General features: G+C 46.8%; 1 long non-coding RNA gene across 1 annotated transcript; it reads left to right on the top strand.

The window, feature by feature from the left end:
- The first annotated feature begins 585 nt into the window (after window positions 1–585).
- LOC137096152 (uncharacterized) lies at window positions 586–8,379 on the top strand. The gene is made up of 2 exons (XR_010909350.1): window positions 586–1,041; window positions 6,285–8,379. It is a non-coding gene; the product is annotated as an uncharacterized lncRNA (long non-coding RNA).
- The last annotated feature ends 732 nt before the right edge of the window (window positions 8,380–9,111 follow it).

Genomic DNA, 9,111 nt, shown 5'->3' with positions numbered 1-9,111 from the left:
TTATTTGGTGAAGCAATAATACCCTTTATAATAATAATACATTTTATTTATATTCCACCCTTCTCCCCTAGGGGAGCATTTACATACATAGGGAAACATTCAGTGCTTTTACAATCATATACAATGAGACACATAAGCACAAACAAAGGCAGAAGCTTCCCTTTTCATTTCAGGCTTCTGGAGGCGGAGCTCATCTCTGGCTCTGAGGAGGATTCAAACTGCCAATCTTCAGGTCAGCAGTTCAGTACCATCACAATGCCCTTATTCCACCACCATCTTGTAGCTATACACTGGAAGGGAAGACACCTTACAACTGGAGCATAAGAATGTGTAAGTGAGGCAGCCTTATTGTTGTGGAAATGGGAATAAGGGATGTGCTGCCAAATAAGGAAGGTGAAGGGGGGGTGTCCCGTGTGCAAAAGATGAGTGAGGGGCTTTGTGCAAAAGCTGGGGTGCGGGGTGCAGACCATCACGTGATTTCCTGGAAATCACCTGATTTAAGGGAAATGGGAAACTTTCATTTTTCAAAAGGTATATATAGAGTTCAGTCCACCAGAAAGGGGTCGCCTCTACAAAAACGCCTCATTGCGTGGGAGGCGGCCAGGCAGCTGCTTTTGAAACTTAATAAACTGCTTTTCCCTTGGATGAATCAAGTTGTCTGTCCCTTTTGACTCCTGCCTGCGCTCGCTTTGAAGGTTACAAGATAAGCTTTGGCAGAGGGGCCCTATTTGGGCAAAAAGGTCTGCTACATTTCTGGTGCCGTGACTCGGATTCAGACGAGCCAAGGATCAAGGGGGCAGATCCTGTTGCCAGGACGATTCCTGATCAGCAGCGAGGACTGGAGATAACCACCGTGAGCCGAGTATGAGGGGCCCCAGCTGACCGGTTGCGGTACTTCTCTCTTCTGTCCACGTCGCTGGATCAAGGTAATCGCAACGACATAAATCACCAGAGAAAAGCAGACGGGAAGGCCAGGAGGGATACACAGGAGGAGGAAGGAGTCCAGAAGGCGAAGGTTGTTCCGACGTCTACAATAGTCTGGCAAGTATAGTGGTTGAGTAAAGACACTGAGGGAAACATACATACCGGCGCCGGGGAAGGGAACCACTAAGTCTCCCATTGGGTTAGTGGGAGGAAAGGAGGAAGCTCTGCGTTTTCTGACACGTACTGTCGAGTGTCCAGACGTCCAGGCCAGAGCCAAATCCCACCTAGAAGCCATGGGAGGGGGGAGTTCAAAGCCAATTTCCCCATTGCAGTGCATGTTACAACATTTTGACAAATTTGTGGCAGCATCTAGTCAAGCAGATCCAGGAGACTTTAAGGATTACAGGTTAAGAAATTTGTGTACAGGCGAGTGGCCCACTTTTCCTTTTGATTGGCCCGAAGAGGGAACTTGGGATCTGAAGAAGATTAGACAGGTAGAGGAATATTGTGCAAGCAAACATCCAGATCAACACATATATATTGCAACTTGGGACATTGTGGTCTCAGAAAATCCAGACTGGATAAGAAAATGTAAACAAGGACAGTGTATGGCAGTCAAGAAGAGAGGAGGCAAGGAAAAAGGGAAGGTTTGGTCACAAGAGGAGGACCAACCCGAGGCAGCAGGGAGAATTGTTAGAAGACCAGCAGCCCCTGCAGTGCCTAATGCCCCTTCACTGCCAGTCGCTCCTCCATTACCACCACCATCACCCCCACCTTATCAGGCACAGGGGGGAAATAAAAATTCATCTTTGAGATACCCAGACTTGTCGGCCCTTCAAGTTGGAGAAGGAGGACAGATTGAGAAAAAGTCCAGCAGAATGCCGAGTGATGCAAGCCCGGCCCAAACCAGGAGCCGGGGCAATTTGGCCCCGTCGTTTGGGTCACCTATAAATGCCCCACTGGTTGAGATGCCCATCCGGGAAGTTCCAATCCTCAATAGCCAGGATCAGATAGTGAGAACATACCAAGTGGTCCCATTTACCAGTAGCGATCTGTTGAACTGGAAAAATTCCACCCCTCCATACTCGGAACAGCCCCAAGCAATGGCTAACTTATTGGAAAGTATTATGGCAACCCATAATCCCACCTGGCAGGATTGCAAACAATTGCTCCAGGTTTTGTTTACTACTGAGGAAAGGAGACAGGTGATCAATCAGGCGATACTACTGGCTCAGGCACAGCCCCCGGCGGGGACAGATGCAGTGGCTTGGGGGGCCCAACGTCTCCCGATGGAGGTGGATCCCCAATGGGACCCCAACAATCCACAACATAGGGTGGACTTGAAAGTATTTCAGGGCCTTTTGGTGGACGCTATAAGACACGGTCCACCACGCCCTGCAAACATACTCAAAATACAGAGTGTTAAACAAGAAAAAACAGAATCCCCTACAGCATTCTTGGAAAGGTTAGAGGATGCCTATAGAAAATATAGCCCCTACAACTTGGGAGATGACAATGGAAAGAGGGCACTGGCACAGTCTTTCATTACACAGGCAGCAGATGACATAAGAAGGAAAATCCAAAAACAACCTGGGTTTTTAGGAAAAACCATGAATGAGTTGTTAGCCATAGCTGACCAGGTCTATATGGCTAGGAACCAGGTAGAAGAAGAAAAGAAGAAGAAGGATAGAAAGGAAGGATACAAGACTCTCCTATCCATGATGGATGGTAGAACAGGAGAAAAGAGGGGCAGAGGACGTGGAAGAGGAAATGGTAGAGGAAGAGGAGGAACTGGAAGATTAGAATGGAATCAATGTGCGAAATGCAGGAAATTTGGGCACTGGCGGGGCCAATGTACAGAGCAAGTAACTAGTGATCGAGGAGGTCAAGAAAATGGTAGAGGAAGAGGCCGGGGACGTGGCAGAGGACGAGGAAGTTATACACCGTACCAGGAAAAGGAGGCAATAGTGGCTGCAGTGGTGGAGGAAGAAGGATGGGAGGACATAGAAGATGGTGAATGAAGGAGCCAGGCTCTTGTTTTGTTGGACCCCGGGGAGCCTATGGTCACTATGGAAATCGGGGACCAACAAATTGACTTTTTGGTGGATACAGGGGCTGAAAGATCAGTAACAAACAAGCTAACGAGCCCACCAAGTGCTGAAACCACTCGAGTTATAGGGGTTTCAGGAAAAGTCCAAAAATGCCCCTTACTCCAGGAAAGGACTTGTAATTTGGCTGGACATAATGTGAGTCACAAATTATTATATCTCCCAGATTGTCCTGTTCCCCTCTTGGGGCGAGACATTCTCTCTAAATTAAGGGCACAGATTCAATTTATTAACACTGGCCAGATGGAACTGACTATTCCAATGGAAGAGGAATGGAGGTTGTTTCTCATAAGGCAGGAAACATCAGAACCACCGAAAGCCCAGTGGCCGTGGGAAAAGACGCCTTTGGTATGGGCAGAAGATAACCCACCCGGCCTGGCTAAATATGTGCCCCCAGTAGTGGTGGAAGTAAAGAAAGGAATGGGGCCGGTAAAGAGGCCCCAATACCCTGTCAGTCGGGAAGCATCAATAGGAATACAAAAACATATTGACAGGCTACTGGAACATGGATTAATTATACCTTGCAGCTCACCCTGGAACTCTCCCCTGTTGCCAATCAAAAAGCCAGGAGGCGAATTTCGCCCTGCTCAGGACTTAAGAGCAGTAAATCAAGTCACTGTTCCTTTGACCCCGGTAGTGCCAAATCCACATATCATGATGAGTTTAATACCCGCATGGACGGCGTGGTTTACGGTATTGGATATTAAAGATGCGTTCTTTTGTATCCGGTTGGCTCCGGTGTCCCAGCCGATTTTTGCGTTCCAGTGGGACACCCAGCAAGCCGGCCAAAGGACCCAATTTATGTGGACCCGTATCCCTATGGGCTATCACAGTAGCCCCACGATATTCGGACAGGCACTGGCAAAAGACATGGAAGAATTTGAAATTCCGGAGAGTGAAGGGGTGTGGCTTCAATACGTGGATGATTTATTAATAGCCTGTAGGACAGAGGTTGGGTGTAGGCACTACACCCTGAAAATGTTGGAAGCATTAGAGGAAAAAGGATACAAAGTGTCCAAAAAGAAGGCTCAATTGTGCCAAAGAAGCGTAAAATATCTGGGATTTGAAATAACTGAGGGACATCGGTCACTGGGAGTTGAAAGGAAAAAAGTTATTTGTGCAATACCAACCCCGTCCAGCAGGAGGCAGGTTAGGGAATTCCTGGGTTCAACAGGGTATTGTCGGCAGTGGATCCCAGGTTATGCTATATTGGCCAAGCCTTTATACCAGGCCACCCGAGGGAATAGAGAAGATCCATTCCAGTGGACAGAAAAAAGCCAACAAGCCTTTGAGGCTTTAAAAGAGGCCCTGATGTCATCACCAGCCCTAGGCCTACCTGATATGGAAAAACCCTTCATTCTGTTCGTATCGGAGCGAGAAGGAGTAGCAGTGGGTGTACTTACCCAGGCTTTAGGGTCATGGCAAAGACCAGTGGCATACTTGTCAAGACAACTAGACACAGTAGCGCAGGGAATGCCACCATGCCTGCGGGCTGTGGCAGCAGCAGTAGATTTAATAAAAGAAGCAAGCAAATTGACTTTAGGGCAGCCACTGGTCGTAAAGGTACCACACCATGTGAAGGCGTTGTTAGACACCAAGGGACCACGCTGGCTCACAAACGAGAGACTGACAAAATATGAGGGGGTGTTATGTGACAACCCGATGGTAACCCTAGAAACTTGCGCCACCCTGAATCCGGCTACCTTGTTGCCTGCCCCGGGGGAGGAAATGGTCCACCAGTGCATTCAGGTGATGGAACAGGTATACTCCAGCCGACCCGATTTAAAAGACGTACCAATATCCAACATAGACATGACCCTATTCACTGATGGCAGTAGCTTCGTGGAGAATGGTGAGAGACGTGCAGGATATGCGGTGGTGCGGGGGGGGGGGGAGAGATTCTGGAAGCAGAGTCGCTCCCTCCGGGAACCTCCGCTCAGCGGGCCGAGTTAATAGCTCTCACCAGGGCACTGCAGTTGGCAAAAGGAAAGCGGGTCAATGTCTACACGGATTCAAAGTACGCTTTCACTACGCTTCATGCCCATGGAGCTTTGTACAAGGAGCGGGGACTCCTTACGTCGGCTGGAAAGGGCGTTAAGAATGCAGCTGAGATTGTGGCCCTTCTGGAGGCGGTTTGGGAGCCGGATCGGGTTGCTGTAATGCATTGTAAGGGACACCAGAGGGGAGAGGATCCAGTTACGCAAGGAAATAGGTTAGCTGATTTGACCGCGAGGGAGGCAGCCAAACACCCCCACCATAAGCAGTGCCTGCTCACTGCAACTGCATTAGAGGACCCCCCATTAGAAAAGTTTGCATATACACAGGAGGAGGAAAATTGGGCCTTGGGGGAAAAAGGAAAATGGAAGGGAGAGGTCATTGTGATGCCAGATAACCGCGTCTACGTCCCTAAAGACATGGCGTGGCACATAGTCCGACACATGCACTACACTACACACCTGGGTAAGACGGCCCTGGCAACATTGTTGGGACGACAGATATACATCGATGGGCTCCATAGCTTAACAGCAGCGGCTGCACGCAGGTGCTGGACCTGCGCCAAAAATAACCCTCGAGAAGGACCCTTAAAGCCCCCAGGAGTTCAACATATAGGCAACACCCCGTTCGAGGCAATTTTGACTGATTTCACTGAACTGCCTTCGCAAAAGGGCTACAAATATTTGCTTGTTTTTGTGGACACTTACACTGGGTGGGTAGAGGCATACCCGACCCGTACTGAAAAGGCGGTAGAAGTTTCTAGGGCACTCTTGAGAGACATAATCCCAAGGTTTGGAATACCATTGGAAATAGGATCTGATAACGGTCCAGCTTATGTACACAAGATAGTTCAGGGATTGTGCCAAATATTGGGCACCAAGTGGAAGTTGCATTGTGCCTATAGACCCCAGTCATCGGCAAAAGTTGAAAGAATGAATCGGACTATAAAGAATGCTATATCAAAAACCTGCCAAGAGACAGGGCTGGGATGGACTGTAGTGCTGCCCATGGTGCTATTGAAAATAAGATGCACCCCCCACAAAAGAACAGGTTTGACCCCCTATGAGAGACTGTATGGAAGGCCACCACTAAATTTGAGGTCAATAATAAACAAAGGGGGAGACCAGCATGTGATAGGAGATAAACAGACAATTCAACAAGTGCAAGCTCTGGCTGGACAGATAGAACAAATTGCTCAATATACTTCAGAGCTGAATCCACCTTATCCTACCACACCTTTGCATTGTTTTTCGCCAGGTGACGAGGTGCTCATCAAGGAGTGGAAGATTGACCCGCTTGGACCAAAGTGGAGAGGACCCTATACTGTGCTGTTATCAACCCCTACCGCCATCAAAGTGAAGGAAGTCAAGCCTTGGATACATTACACCCGTGCCAAGTTGGCGCCCTCCGTGTGGAAAGTGGAAAGAGCGGATCAGAGTGACCTGAGACTCAGGATCGTCCGGCAACCCCCTACGGGGTCAACAAGGCCATGAAGCTGACCCCATCGGGCACAATAGAACGTCGAAGGTCAAGTATGTCGCAGTGTGGCCCAACAAAAGCACTGTCCTGGAAGTGGTGGAAAGACATTATGATGGGAAGGGGAGGAGGAGACACCAGAAAACCAACAGGAGTTCGGACTATATTTGGGTTCCTAATGCTCATAAATATGATCACTGTGATACAGGGAAATTGGTTAAAAGAACATGCAAGACTTATGTTTGCCCAACATGGTAAAGATGTGTCTCTTATATATGAACATCCAGAAAAAATAGGTGACTTATCTTTCCTCCCAGCCCTAATAGAAGACCCTCAGGTGGTACTTGGGGGATTACAAGGAAGTATTCAAAATCCCACTATGTTTTCCCAGGTTCCTGATGGACTAAATCAAGCTAGGTTTAGACGAATAAGATACACTGCCACTACGCGAGGAATGTGTTTTTGTTGTGGAAATAAGGGTACATGGAATCAAAAGTGGAGGGATTGGGAACGCAGAAAAGCCTTCCTAATAGGGTTAAAAAATTATACTTACTGCACAGATTGGTTTTATTTACATGGTACCCATAACTCCACCTATACTAATAGACAAAATTTGGCAGACACAGATTGGAAAGAATTGTACCCCGAATATCCAATGTTTGATTCAAATTACACTACCTTGAATAGTGGTGGTAGTATTTGTTCAGGATGGCAAATTAGAGATCCTAATATGTGGTTTTTCTTTGACAAATGGGCCACCAATTACCATCCGGGAAGATACCAGTGTGTTGGGGTAGGATATTTAACATTCCCTGTGAGAGTTCTCAGACACCCCAAAACCCTCACAAGGCTTCGAAGGTCCCTACAACCAGTGGTGCCTTTGGGACCCGAGTGTTCAGACGAAGTGATCATAAACTCTGCCTTGTCTGACACTGAGGGCTCACGGGTGGGGGGGGGGGATTGATAACAGGAGTCCTGACCCTCGGATCCTACCCAGGTATAATCGCCCAAGAGAATAGAAGAAGTATTCTAGGGCTCACGTGTAGGTTAGAAAAAAGCATAAATGCCACTGGAAAGATAGTTAAACAATTACAATCCGAAATTGAAGAGCTGAGTCAGATGTTATTACAGCACAAGTTGGCCCTGGATTATCTGCTGGCAGCAAAAGGAGGATTTTGTTCCATAATAAAGGGCCGTTGTATAGTTCAATTTCATAATCTCAACCAAACAATTGAAGATGATTTAGAAAAATTACAAGAATTGGTAAATCATAACGTAAAAGAAGATGGGTGGAAACCTTTCTCGTGGTTGACTTCCTGGCTTCCTTCAATAACATGGCTCAAAGAGTTGATGCTTATAATCATATTATGCAGTTTTACTTTTCTATTGTTAATATGTTGTTTTCCAATTATGCTTCAAGCCTGCCAAAAATATATAATGCCGGTAACGCCAATGAAAAAGATAGGCCTCATCCAGAAGAAAAGTTGGAGAGACCCATAATAACCTTTGCTGATTTGCTTTCGCTTTTGTAAAACGCTTAGCAAAAAAAGAAAATGGAGAAATGAGGCAGCCTTATTGTTGTGGAAATGGGAATAAGGGATGTGCTGCCAAATAAGGAAGGTGAAGGGGGGGTGTCCCGTGTGCAAAAGATGAGTGAGGGGCTTTGTGCAAAAGCTGGGGTGCGGGGTGCAGACCATCACGTGATTTCCTGGAAATCACCTGATTTAAGGGAAATGGGAAACTTTCATTTTTCAAAAGGTATATATAGAGTTCAGTCCACCAGAAAGGGGTCGCCTCTACAAAAACGCCTCGTTGCGTGGGAGGCGGCCAGGCAGCTGCTTTTGAAACTTAATAAACTGCTTTTCCCTTGGATGAATCAAGTTGTCTGTCCCTTTTGACTCCTGCCTGCGCTCGCTTTGAAGGTTACAAGATAAGCTTTGGCAGAGGGGCCCTATTTGGGCAAAAAGGTCTGCTACATAAGGACTTCACTCAGAGTATTGATTGAAATGGTGGAATATAGAGGAAAAGAATAGACCTAGAAACTGGCAGGTTGAGAGCTGAACTACTATTGTCTTTTGCTCTGGAGTCTGTAAGGAGAAAGTGATCACTAGTACAAGCCAACAGGTCACCAGCAAAAGCCATTCCTGCATCAAGGGACTTCTTTAGACACAGGGTCCAATTTCCCCTCCCTGCCTTCATTTCTACACACCTTTTACAGACAGAGTCTCATGGAGTCCATCATACAACACAAAACTACTTCCGCCAGTAGCCCGTGGAACTCCATATGTACATTTTTTTCAAAAGTTTGTAGAAACGGAGGATTATGGTGTCAAGGAATAATCATCTTAAGAGCTCCCAATTTGTAAAGAAATGGCTGAAGGTGCTTAACTTGGCATAAGAAACAAAGATCTGTCAGATTTGCCCATGTTAGATTGCTTTAGTGACATTGAAGAGTGGATATTCCTTTGGGCAGTTTCCAGACAAGTATCAATGTTCCTTATCTTGCCAGTAATCCTCTTGCATGAGTCTTTTATGGGAATTTTTAAAATTAATTTGTTTGTCAGGAATTGCACAATTTCAGTATATCACCCCTTAATTTTCCCATTTT

The sequence above is a fragment of the Anolis sagrei genome, chromosome 2, assembly GCF_037176765.1.
Source record: "Anolis sagrei isolate rAnoSag1 chromosome 2, rAnoSag1.mat, whole genome shotgun sequence".
Taxonomy (NCBI): Eukaryota; Metazoa; Chordata; class Lepidosauria; order Squamata; family Dactyloidae; genus Anolis; species Anolis sagrei.
The sequence above is the reverse complement of the archived record's forward strand: the minus strand, read 5'-3'. Positions and strand labels throughout refer to the sequence as shown.